Source organism: Girardinichthys multiradiatus, chromosome 5 (assembly GCF_021462225.1).
Source record: "Girardinichthys multiradiatus isolate DD_20200921_A chromosome 5, DD_fGirMul_XY1, whole genome shotgun sequence".
Taxonomy (NCBI): Eukaryota; Metazoa; Chordata; class Actinopteri; order Cyprinodontiformes; family Goodeidae; genus Girardinichthys; species Girardinichthys multiradiatus.
Window position 1 is genome coordinate 43,933,100 of NC_061798.1, and position 13,621 is coordinate 43,946,720.

Consider the following 13,621-nt stretch of genomic DNA (forward strand, 5'->3'; position numbering starts at 1 on the left):
GTAATTTCTTCCCCATTCTTAAGATTTTGATCAGTAGTGAATTTGCACGTCAGGCTGAAATATCCAGTCACAGCTAAAGTGACTATAGCCTGATCACTGACGGTGATAAGGCAACATACAGAAATCACAATTATGATCATGTGGTGGGAAACTAAGCCACGGAGATGATTTTGGACGGAAGAAAATATAGAATATAATAGAGCAATGTAACCTTTAGATGAATGAATGTGCTTTTGCAGAATTTATTGTCCTTAAAAAACCCTTTAATGGCAACTATATTCATTGTGCTATTGTTTTTATCTTTTCTCATCAGTGTTTCCAAAATTAATAATTTTTTTTAATGTGGTGTAAAGGAAAGCATGACCCTGTTCTGCTCTAAGATCTTGTCATCAAGGTCTGCCCATCTTCTTTCATTACCATCTTGCCATAATTATGCCATTGCTAATATCAGATCTGCACAATGTTTTCTCACAATCTGTGAATTTCCCTACGTGTATATGAGGTGGTTTCTGCACCATCACTTATGGCATCAGCTTAGGAGCAGTGGCAAGAGTATGAGTTTACTGTACAGATTCCTGTGAACCCCTTTGAGCTATTTTACGCAATATTTTTAACGTGGCATAGAACTCCATCACCCTGTTAAGAGTCCTAATACAGGTTAATACATAATTACAGAAATTGATACATTCTGATCATATCTGCGGTTCTGGTGTTTGTAATTGAAGACCGCTCCTTAATGGATGTGGGGTTTAATTTTGGGCTAATTAGGCCCGAGCAGGAAAACTGCAAGGGCCTATTGTAATCGCAAGAATTCTTATTTTTGTCTGTTTGTTTTTTCCGTTGCGTCTTTGCGAGGCAATTTGGGGACTTTGCCATGCACCAAAACGCGTAAGATTTTACCCAAAATTGTCCCCCACGTGAAATTCTTGTTCCATAATGTCATTGTCAATGGGCGTGGCCAGACCACTTAGCCACGCCCCCATACGTGAGATAGGCCGAACCGTAAGTCATACAGATCTGAAATTTGGCACACTGCTAGAGCTCCTCAAACCAAGAAAAAAGTATCTTGGGGGTATGCCCTAAAACGCACAGGCAGTCGGCCATTTTGGGTCAAAGGCCAATTTTTGGCCGTTTTTCACTTTTACTCACCTCGAACTTTAACGAACTCCTCCTGGGGATTTTGAGCTATCGGCTTCATATTTGGTCAATATGCAGTTAAGGCATGGGAGATTAAAAGTTATCAAATCCTGAGTTTTCGGCCATGTTTAGGGCGTGGCTGGGGCACGAACTTGGCGTTTGCGCCGAAAGTGAAAAATTGCAATAACTTTCCCGAAGAAACGCCAAATCACACCAAAGTTGGGAGGACATTCGGGTTCCCAACGATCGTATGGGGTCATATGTTGACATCATCAAAGCCACGCCCCCTGAGAACCGGAAATCACTTTTTTTACTGGGAAAGGCGCTATCTGGCTGTCTACACTCAATCAACTTGAAAGTGTGTCAGAAGACAGATAACTAGTGGGTCTAACTTCGTTTGAAGCACAGTGACAATTCATAAAAGGGCATGGCCATGGCGGCGCGACGAAGTCAGACGTCACGCCATGGCCATATGTTTGGCTTTAATTTCCACATACATCATCTGATCTGCACCAAATTGTGATTGATCCTAGTCCAGTCCCCAACAGAGATCTGATGACATATTTGGTGGGCGTAGCCTAATTCGTCCACAGCACCCCCGAGAAAATGTTTAAAAATCAGCCCCAAGCCATGCTTTGACCGAGGATTGTGAAATATGGTACACATATGTAACTTCTCAGGATCTACAAAAAAGTATCTTGGAGCATTGGTCCAAATCCAGCAGGAAGTCAGCCATTTTGGATTGAAGTTGCCATTTTGTCCCTGTTTTGGGCATTTCTAGCCCGCATATCTGAGCGAACTCCTCCTACAGCTTTTGAGTTACAGACTTGAAAATCACTCAGTATACTCTTAAGGCATTGGGGATCAAAAGTTATCAAAACATTTTTGATACATGAAAGTATGTGGGCGTGGCTAAGCCTCAAAATCTGACTTATTGCCATAAAACATGCAATTGATATAGCTCCTACAAGGAAGGTCACAGAGACCTGAAACCTTCTGGGATTGATCTGCCTCTGGCCCTGAACCATATTCACTGATCAGATGCTGACATCATTGAAGCCCCGCCCCCTGAGAACAGGAAGTCTCATGTTTTCCTTTAGAGAGTGAATTTTTGATGTTCTTCACCTAATCGATGTGAAACTGTCCCAAGTAGCAGATAACATCATGGTCTTAGAAAGTCGCCAGTATTGACTGACTCTGCTGGAGGGTGTGGTTGTGGCGGTGAGGCGAATTCTGTCACGCCACCCCCATACGTTTGGCTCTAAATTACACATGCATGGTCCGATTTATTCCTAACTTAATATGGATTGATCTTTGACAACCCCCAAACAGCTCTATTGGATTACATTGGAATTTGGATCAATAGCACCCCCTAGGACACTTCAAGGGCTATATCTCCCTCATACATCATCGGATCCACTTGAAATTTAGTATACATCATGACTGATCAATCCTGAACATGTTGACACAGTCAGTTCATGACATCATTTAGGCTCCGCCCACTAATAAAAAACCCAAGCAGCTTCCATCTGGAAGGTCGGATTTCCCCCAAATTTTAAATGCTTATCGCCAGATGAGAACTCTGCATGACCGAAGATCATATGACATGTCGTTCACAGTCTCTCCTAGTGGATATGTGTGGAACTTAATTGCAGCCTCGCCAGTCATGCGCAGCTGGCGATGCCAGGCTCCCGCGGTCGCTGCACAGGCCAGGTTGCGCTGAGGTGCGAGGGCCTTCAATGCTGCTTGCAGCTTTAATTTATTTATATTCTTGCTCTCCGCTAGATTTGTATTTAATATTTAATGCTTCCCAGTGTGTGAGAGTCAAGTTATGAAGTGAATTGATTGTTGTACACAAACCTCTGTTTTTTTAAATTGAATTCAATGGGAGCACTGTGATCATGTCAACAGCTGCTTCCATAGAGACCATTTTGGATTACAAACAAAGCTGTCGAGAGGCATAAAAAAAACCCTGCTACAATATGTGAGGTTAGGAGCAGCGTGCCTGCAATGAAAATCACCCACCTTCAAAAAACCACACTCTAATGTAAACGGAGAAGCATGTGTGCAGTTAAAGACGGAGGTAGCCTCTCAGTCTGTGCTGAGGTCAAGCCTATTTAAGGCGCAGACAGTCTGACTCCTTGAGGAACCAGGCAGAGGAAATGACAGACTACCACACAGTAGAAGAAAGAGGGACAGAGCACCGGGAAAACAAGAGAAATAACTCATCCTAATCCTTGTTCCACACCAAACCAGGAGGAACTGCTAATTTCTGGTGTTATGTGAGCATCAACATCTTCTGCAGAGCCTTCCTAAACACACACACTTATTAACATGAGGGAAGATGTGGTTTTCCTAAGGAGCTGTGTGTGAAGCTAAGTGAGAAAGAGTGGAAAATATCTGATCGGTGTGAGTCAGAGTTAAGACAGAGTTCAACCTGGGGAAAGTAATGACTCCCTCTCAGACCATGATGTCTGGTTCCTTTACTTTATTTATCTCTGTTTGTGTAGCCTTTCTCAGAATTACAGGGCACTAGTTAATAGTTAGACTTTGAAAATAAAGGGATCTAGAAAAATGACATTTTAATAACTGGATCCATTAATTTGGTTGCAGGGCTATATAATATTTTAGGGGGTTAAATCATTAGTTCAGACATATTTTAATCCTATGTGTGCACCACTTTGTCAGTCAGTCAGTCATTTTCTACCACTTATTCCATAGTGGGTCGTGGGGAAGCTGGTGCCTATCTTTTCTGTGTGTTTTTCTTCAATACATTTTAACAAATAAATGCACACCAAAATTGGTGAAATAAGTAAAATACATAAAACTCATTGTTTCCTATGTTTACCTACCAAGAGCAGCATGTAAGAAAGAAAGTATACTATGTAATTGAATGCCCATTTGCTGCCACAAAGCTAACATTGATCTTGAACAGTGCTTTAAAATTACTTCACAAAGAAAGATTATGCAGCAACATAAGTGATGGAGATAAAATTTGGGGTCACTGGCATCAATGGACAAGCTATAAAATGATTGAGGAAAAAAGTAGCTTTGAAATGGAAAATTCCTTAAATTGAATCATTCAAATTCCATACCATTTCTTTTCAGACAATTTAGTTTTTAACTCCAGTCAGTCATTTTCTATAACGCTTCTTCCACATGGGGGGGAGCTGGTGCCTATCTCCAGCAGTCTATGGGCGAGAGGCGGGGTACACCCTGGACAGGTCACCTGTCCGTTGCAGGGCAACACACAAACAACCATGCACACACTCATTCACACACCTAAGGGAAATTTAGAGAGACCAATTAACCTAACAGGCATGTCTTTGGAGTGTTTGGGGAAGCCGGAGAACCCAGTGAGAACCCACGCACACACAGAGAGAACATGCAAACTCCATACAGAAAGACCATCGGTGGGGAGTTGAACCCTGGACCTTCTTGCTGCAAGGCAACAGTGCTACCAACTTTGCCACCATGCAGCCCATTTTTAACTGCATTGGATTTTTAAAAAATGTACAATTCAAAACTTTATTTAAAGACTTTTCTGAGTCTTTTGCAGTCAGAGGTGCAAATACACATTCAATCATAACAAGTAAATATGGACTCAATCTTATTTGTGACGAGTAAGCTCAAACAAATCTACTATATTCATTCAACTTTTTTATTCATCCCCTGCTTCGACTCTGGTAAAGTATTGATGATGAAAGAAAATCTGAAGGTAATCAACCTTTAACAAAGCGTTGTTTAAACTTTTTTCTGCCCTCAGCATTTATTTGGAAGGAAACAAAAAGCAAACAGGAGTATTACTAAAACTATCTGAAGAGATCTGTTTCAAAATTCATGAGAGTGAAGAAAAAATGCAAAAAATATTTTTGAACGGTCATAATTCAGAAAAAAAGCTGCTTTCAAACTACCAGTATGTTGAACACTACTGCTATTAAGGCAAAACCACATTAGATTACATTACACTTCATAAATGTATCAGTCTTATAACTTTGAACCTGAACAAATGTTCTGTCCAGGGAGTTTTGTACATTACACATTAAAAAATAGCTAAAAAATATCTTTACATTTCTCAAATCAGCATGCAATTTGACATTTAAAACCGAGCCGGAAGTCAATGCAGTCATAAATGTCCACAGGTGTTCTCAATCGGTCATCAAGGAGAGCTTAAAAAGGACTGGAGTCCCTGAGGAAGACGCCAGAGAATTCTCCTCACAGTGTGGTAATCAGACCTTCTCCTTGTGACATTCTAGTCTTTTAGAGAGTTATTTACCCTTTGTGTCTTCTCTCTCCTGGCAGTGCTGCACCTCCTCCTTAAACGTGTGTTCCTGGGATGACTTACCCTCATCAGACTCCAGAAGAACTTGCCTCTGGTTTATCTCAGATGATCCTCCTCACCCCGTCTTCTCTGTTGCACAGAGATGCACCTGTGAGAACACTCCACACTTACTCTGTCGCCTGCCTGTCCACCCTCCAATGTCGGCATGTCATAAGAAACCTCCGTCACACACTGAGCACTCCTCGAACTGCCAACCTAGGCCATCATGGATGCACTCACCCTCCTCGCCTACAGATCCAACCACAGTCCACAGTAAGAGTCTCCTACTTTCTAAAACTCCATCCTTAATCATGATCTGATACCTTCACTGACACACCTGTCTTTCTCCAGAGAATTCCCCGAAGCCTTGTGGCTTTTAAGAAATCTCTTGAAAACAGTTCCGGTGCTTGCTCCAGGGTCTGGCTACAGTAACATGATGCTGAGATGTTCTTTCAAGACTCCATTTCAGGGGAACACCTCATGAAGCTCATGGAGATAATGGCAAGAGCCAATCAGTATTCAAAGCAAAAGGTGGCTTTTTAGAAGAATCTAAAATATAGAAATGTGTAGTTTTGTCACACTTTTTGTTTACTACATAATTCCATGTGTGTTCTTTCAGTTTTGTTGCCTTTGGTGAGAATCTACAATGTAAATAGTCAAAATAAATAAAGAAACCCATTAAGTGAGACAGTGTATGTGAAACTTTTGACAGTTATTTAACATTTTGTCATTTCTTTGTCATTTTCTTTTGTCATTTGTAATTACACTACAGATTAATATTATCCTATATTTTATGGTATGGCTCTGATCTGGGAGACTGGTAGATCACCAGTTTCAGGGGTAATAGAGACAAAGTTGTCCTGCAGGAAAAATAGCAGCACAATGACTCATATGACACTGATCAAATCATCCTGGAAATGGAGGTGCTGGAGAAAGAGATTGCAGGGAGGGCTTACAGTGAAGGCAGGAATAGTGAGCAGGTTAAAGCAACTAAACTACTGATTTAAAAGAGATACCAACTGAAAGTGCATGTGGGAAACAGAGTATGTTTCAGCAGATGTTAGAAGATAAGGATTAAATGGCCTGACTCTGTGTCTACCTGTGACACCTTTCTGGAGAGGGGCATCGTCCAAGCCTCTGCTTTCAACAACTTAATGCTCACCCTCTACCGATGATCCACGTGGCCCTGTCTTTCAGTGTTTAACCCTTTCTCTCTCCAATTGACTGAGCTTTTACTGTGACTAACTCTATGTGCTCTCTTTCAGACTCTAACCTTGAAAACTGGCTCAGAGTTTATCTGTTCTTTCTTTCTAGGTGAAACGACTAAAGGAGCTACATCCGTTAACATTTACTTTTCCTTCCCATAGAAAGGACTCCTGGATCAGTGCTTCTGTGTTCTTTTTGTGTCTCTGCTCTGTTCTCTCAAACCCCCAGTCAGTCGTGGCAGATGGCCGCTCACACTGAGCCTAGTTCTGCTGGAGGTTTCTTCCTGTTAAAAGGGAGTTTTTCCTCTCCACTGTTGCTACATGCATGCTCAGTATGAGGGATTGCTGCAAAATCAATGCCAGTGACTGTCCACTGTCTCTACATGCTCATCCAGGAGGAGTGAATGCTGCAAGTCTCTGACTGGATGCAATCTGCTGGGTTTCCTTAGATAGAAAAACCTTTTATCCAATTTGAATAAATAACTGAATCTGACTGCACTGTCCAATGATTAGGATTAATTGGAATGTATGTACCTGACTTCTGTGAAGTGCCTTGAGACGACATGTGTTGTGAATTGGCGCTATATAAATAAACTGAATTGACACTTTGGCTTTGTTTGAAGTGGGGTTCTGAGAGCTGCAGCAGACAACCCTCAGAATAACCTCAGACCAATGGAGAGCAGTTCTTCTAGCTGAGCTCCCTCACGGTTTGTCAGAGAGGGGCCAATCTCAAAGTGGATTCTTGCCATCTAAAACAGCAGCTGTCTGAAAAGAGTCGTTTATTAAACAGCAGTTTGTGTAAATGGTATTTTGTTATTCCTAGCACTGCTATCTCTTGTGCATTAGATGGTTAGACATCAGTGTACATTGCCATCTTCTTCAATGTAAATAACCATCTGATGGAAAAGTCATGGCAAATGAAAAGGCTATAGGTTTTTAAAATATGATTCACACAAACTAAGAAAGATCTTAGATTGCAGTAAATGTCAGATGGCAGAACTAACCTCTGGAGCTGGACGCTGTCTGATTACTTGTTTGCTGCATTGTATCTGCAATGAAATTAATGTCTTTCAGACAGTTATCTGCTGTAAGTAAGAAACTTAAAAGAAGTCCATAGAGGGATTTTCACTCTAAATTTGAAGCAGGTCATAAATAGTAATGAGTTTACACCATAGATGCAGGTTTTCTGTCCCTGGGACCACAGAAATTTCAAACAGGGGATTCAGATTTTGAACATCATATGAGAAAGTTCTACAAAGGCATAACTATAATAATGACCCAATTACTGAACCAGTCAAACATCTAAAACCTGTTAGACACCAGCCCTCGAGCACTGGCTTCAGACTCCACTGTTATAAAGAATCCTTTGCAGACACATTTTTAATAACGGTTAGCTTTAATTTAGTAAAAAAAAAAATATATGATTGTTCACTTTATGACACCAAGATTCGATGAACTTTGTCATTTAAGAAGTTCAACAACTAAAGCTGAATTGGTAGTAAACATTGCACAGTAACCCAATGACCCAGTGCCTTCCAACCATCTATCCATTAATACAATGCCGTTTTATCTCCAGCATCTGTGTGGACTGCTGAGTGTAATGTTAAATTATGCAGCAGCATGAACCAACTACATTTAGGAACAAAAAGTACCTCTCCCCTATTTCTCAAGCATGATAACTGTAGAGAAAGCTGATAAACGATAAATACAGGACAATGTTGGGAGTCTTGTTCTCAGTGAAGAATCAATCAAGACCTGAAAGTGTAAAAGGCTAAAATCCAGAAAACATTCCACTATAATAAAACCATTTCCACATATTTAGCCTTGACATTTATTTCAATTCCTATCATACAAAACGTGTTAAAGATCTTAATGGCTACTATTGAAGCAATTATGTCAGGGGAATTTATTTCATTTTTGAAACACTTATATTTCTTGTTCAGGTAATATAACATTTGTAAAATTGGAAAAGCCTATCTGTGTCCAAGTAGGTCCAGTAAAACATTCAAAAACATGTGCAATATACTATTTAGATATTTATCCATCTTTGTGATGGAAATGTTTTAATTGCACTTTATACTTCCTATTTCATGTTGAAGTAGACAATAGTTAAGGGAAAAACAAGTTCTGGGCTTCTAATCTCTGTCTGTCCGTCCGTCCGTCCGTCCGTCCTGAGCCAGGTTCTGCTGGAAGTTGTTCCTCTTTTCGACTGACTGCACACTTGCTCAGTATGGGAGATTGCTGCAAAGAAAACCACATGATGCGATCAACCGTCCATTGAAGCTACGTACTAATTCAGGAGGAGGGAAATTGAAAACTCAGTAACTCAATGCAATTGGCTGGGTTTCCTTAGATGAATTTTTAGCAATTGAAAATACAGACTGAATCTGGCTGCATTGTTTTGTAACTAGGATCAAACTGGAATGTATTTAACCAAATTTTAATCTGTATGTATATGTCTGGATTGATGTTTTTTAATTTTGTTTTTTATTGCAATGTGCCTTAAGACAACATTAGTTGTGAATCATTGCTATATAAATAAACTGAACTTGAGTGAATGTTGCAGGCAGACTGGACTGTGCTGATGGAACATTTCTTAGCTGGATCAAAACATCGCACATCTCTGACATGTTGTTAAGTTGACCAGCTTTTAAAATCTCAACCCCATGCTTGAGTCTTTCAGCCTCATCTAAGATGTTGCTAAAATCAGGAGGAGACACAAATGGAAGAGTATGTGTGATATAAGATAACATTCAGGAATGATATCATGGCAAAGACTGGTTAAAACTTGGATGACAATCTTCAAATAGGCTCTAGCAAGGAAATAGATATTTCCACATAAAGCCTCAGGAAATCATCCAAGGTCCTTAACATATTAAAACAACCCTTTAAAAAATCTCAAAGATGAAAATTATCATTGCAACTATAGCAATATTTCCAGCAAAAAATCATAATCATTGTATTAAACAGGGTTTAAAGAAACTTGGCTAGTATGAATTACAACATTTAATATTCCCTTGATTCAAAATGACAAAACAATTTAAATTCTTTTGAAAATCAGTTTTTGTTTTCAACCTCAAAATGAAAGGTTTGTCTATGACATATAAACCATATTGGGTTGTGCATTAGTTATTGAATTCTACAAACCTAATCAAAGCAAACATAGAGAGAATGCTGCCAAAACATGTTTATATTTAAACTATGTTTAAGCAAACAGATGGCTTTATGTCGGAAAATAAATGTTGGTGTCTGAAGCTGTGTTTCAAACTGCTAAAATACGGCTTGCTGTCCTTACTTAAATGTGTTAGTGTTTAAATACACTTCTATCTTAGGAATTAAATACAACACCAAGTGGTCATCTTGTTCTGGAGAAGTCTGTTTCTGACCCATTATTGAGATCAGTGAATCACTGAATCCTCAGTCCCAGGAAAACACTGCTCTAAAACCCATCCATCCATCCATCCAGACAGAGGTGGAGCTTGACTTTTCGTTGTCTGTCATTTTGACTGACAAGGTAAAAAAATAAATAAATCTTGTCATAATCTTTTCGTACATGTCACTTTGTCATTTAAAATGATAATGATTAAACGTTCAATAGCATTTATTTTCATTCATTTTAATTAACATTCAGTTGGAACAAGCTGAGAATCCACATCAACCATATGAATACATGTAACCTTTTCTCCGCACTGACAAAAAACACTGACTGTGGACCCAGTGACATATAAACAATCAAATTAAACGACTGCAATTAAAATATGAAGAGATCACCTGGTGTGGCCTGAACACCTCACAACTTCCTCCTGGTCGCATGGACCCGAATTGCACAGCCTCACTTGTTTGTTTTTCATCTTCCACTGGATTAGTCTCTCTTTTATCACCTCTTTTATCAACACCATCACCCTTAAAGAAACTTTGGACACTCAGCTGCCATGACATTATTCCGAGTGAAGCCAACGAGGTCCTGCATCAAGTGAGGAAACAGCTAATTAATATATTAACTCACCGCCAAGTGTTCAGGGGTGTGAACTTGGCTGTGACCGTTTTGAAATGATCAAAGCCCGAAAATATTCCTTTAACACTACCCCTGTTCTGGATCTACCCTAGGGCCTCATCTCAGGAGAACCTCCAAAGGAAGTCATCCAGAAGACATCCTGATCAGATGATCAAACCACCTCAACATTTAATCCGGAAGGGCGGTGGCATCTTCCTGAAAGAAAGACAGAACTACTGCATCATCTTATCATCCCAAGTTAAAATTATGACACAATATCACATGGGCAAAGTATTTTCTTAAAAATTTATGTTTTTCAAAGTCTTTGCCATTAGCATGTCTAAGCTGTGTGTTTTCGTTGTTTGTACTGTAATTAATCCAAACAGAGACAGATTTAAACACAAATCCCCAACAGAAGCTAAAAGCAGATGTTTTGTTTAAGTTATTCTGAAAAACTGCAGTGCTAATCACTGAGCTGCACTCCTGGAATGAAGAGGGTTGGAGAAATTGGTTAAAAAACTTAAGGGGGTCATAAGAGACCTTATCATAAAGAGGGAAAGCCAAGAAGCTAAGGATGAGAAAAAAGATTAAACATGGAAACAATGGAGAGAGTTGGCAGGGAATTGAAAACAAGGTAGAAAATACTGGTGAAAAATGAATTCTGTTGTTCAGCCATAGCTCCACAAGCAGCTCCAAGTTTGTCACTTAAAAACTTTGTGTGCAGCAGATCAAGAACCCCATTTTCTCCTTATTTTGGATTATTTTTGGTTTCTTGCTGTTTTGGTCCATCTTAGCTGTTGAGTGACTTGAAAAATGAGAAGCATTACCTCTTTTTCTTTTTTATAGAGCCCCTGCAGCTTCTAATTCTTTGCCTTCATGTTTTGCTGCTCCTCCTGCATTTTTCCTTCCATTTTTCTTCTCCTCCATGTTTGTGTTGACTTATTTACTCTTGTCTTCCCTTTTCCATTGCATGCACCCTTTCATTTGTCTTCTGGTTCCTTATTTTCCTTCCGACGTTTCTTTGCCTCTTTCAGTTCCCCACTTTTTTTGATCCCTTAGTTTCTTAATATTTTTTAAGCTTATTTTTTGTCTACCTTTAATTATTTATTTCCTTCTCCTATTTCTAGTTTGTATTATTATTTAATCATGAATATAACAAAAAGCTATTGATTCCTCCCTAGCTGACTGCATTATTGACTTCCTGAAAACATCCTACAGCTTTGTAAGATTAAACGGTTGTTCACTGACAGCACAGGAGCACCAAAGGGAGACTGGACTTTCTCCATTTTTTATCATTTTGTACACTTCAGACTTTCAGAGAAGCTGAAAGTCATGCGATCAGCAGAAATACTCAGATGACTCTGCAGTTGTGGTGTCTATGAGTGGTGGACAAGAATCTAAACACAGAGAACTGGTAGACCACTTTGTGGCGTGGTGTGGCAACAGTCATTGTAGATCTGATGTCAACAAAATGCAGGAGAAGATGTGAAGTAGATGAAGGAAATTGAACATTATTTCCCTCCTGAGAGAACATTTACAAAGCCTTGCAAAAGTTTTCACATCTATTGGATTTTTTTCATATTTTTGTCACATTACAACCTCAATCTTCAGAGTATTTTTTTTTTTGATTTTATGTGACTGACTATCACAAAGTACTATATGATTGTCAAGGTTTTTTTTTCTGAAAAGTGTGGCTTGCATTTTATCCAGTCCATATTTTGTAGAACTACCTGTTATTGCTATTACAGTTGAAACCTTCTAGGGGGTTTACTTCTAGCTTTATGCTGATTCTTCCTATTTTTCTTTCTAAAATGGCATAAGGTCAGTCAGATCAGATGGAAAAGATACATTTTCAACTCTTCTCATATTGTTAGTTTGATTTACGTCTGGAGTTTAACTGGGGCATTATAACACATGAATATGCTTTGATCTAAACCAACCCATTTTACCTCTTGCTGTTTGTTTGAAGTCATTGCCCTGCTGAATGGTGAAAATATGCCCCAGCTTCAAGTCATCTGCAATCTCCAACAGGTTTGTTCAAGTATTATACATATGTATGTACAGGGGTTGGACAATGAAACTGAAACACCTGTCATTTTAGTGTGGGAGGTTTCATGGCTAAATTGGACCAGCCTGGTAGCCAGTCTTCATTGATTGCACATTGCACCAGTAAGAGCAGAGTGTGAAGGTTCAATTAGCAGGGTAAGAGCACAGTTTTGCTCAAAATATTGAAGTGCACACAACATTATGGGTAACATACCAGAGTTCAAAAGAGGACAAATTGTTAGTGCACGTCTTGCTGGCGCATCTGTGACCAAGACAGCAAGTCTTTGTGATGTATCAAGAGCCACGGTATCCGGGGTAATGTCAGCATACCACCAAGAAGGACGAACCACATCCAACAGGATTAACTGTGGACACAAGAGGAAGCTGTCTGAAAGGGATGTTCGGGTGCTAACCCAGATTGTATCCAAAAACCACGGCTGCCCAAATCATGGCAGAATTAAATGTGCACCTCAACTCTCCTGTTTCCACCAGAACTGTCCATCGGCAGCTCCACAGGGTCAATATACACGGCCGGGCTGCTATAGCCAAACCTTTGGTCACTCATGCCAATGCCAAACGTCGGTTTCAATGGTGCAAGGAGCGTAAATCTTGGGCTGTGGACAATGTGAAACATGTATTGTTCTCTGATGAATCCACCTTTACTGTTTTCCGCACATCCGGGAGAGTTACGGTGTGGAGAAGCCCCAAAGAAGTGTACCACCCAGACTGTTGCATGCCCAGAGTGAAGCATGGGGGTGGATCAGTGATGGTTTGGGCTGCCATATCATGGCATTCCCTTGGCCCAATACTTGTGCTAGATGGGCGCGTCACTGCCAAGGACTACTGAACCATTCTTGAGGACCATGTGCATCCAATGGTTCAAACATTGTATCCTGAAGGCGGTGCCGTGTATCAGGA

The 13,621-nt window shown here is 39.9% G+C and overlaps 1 long non-coding RNA gene across 1 annotated transcript; it reads left to right on the forward strand.

Moving 5' to 3' along the window:
- The first annotated feature begins 3,295 nt into the window (after nt 1-3,295).
- On the forward strand, nt 3,296-6,097 carry LOC124869186. Its single transcript, XR_007038513.1, has 4 exons — nt 3,296-3,419; nt 5,280-5,362; nt 5,440-5,731; nt 5,810-6,097. It is a non-coding gene; the product is annotated as an uncharacterized LOC124869186 (long non-coding RNA).
- The last annotated feature ends 7,524 nt before the right edge of the window (nt 6,098-13,621 follow it).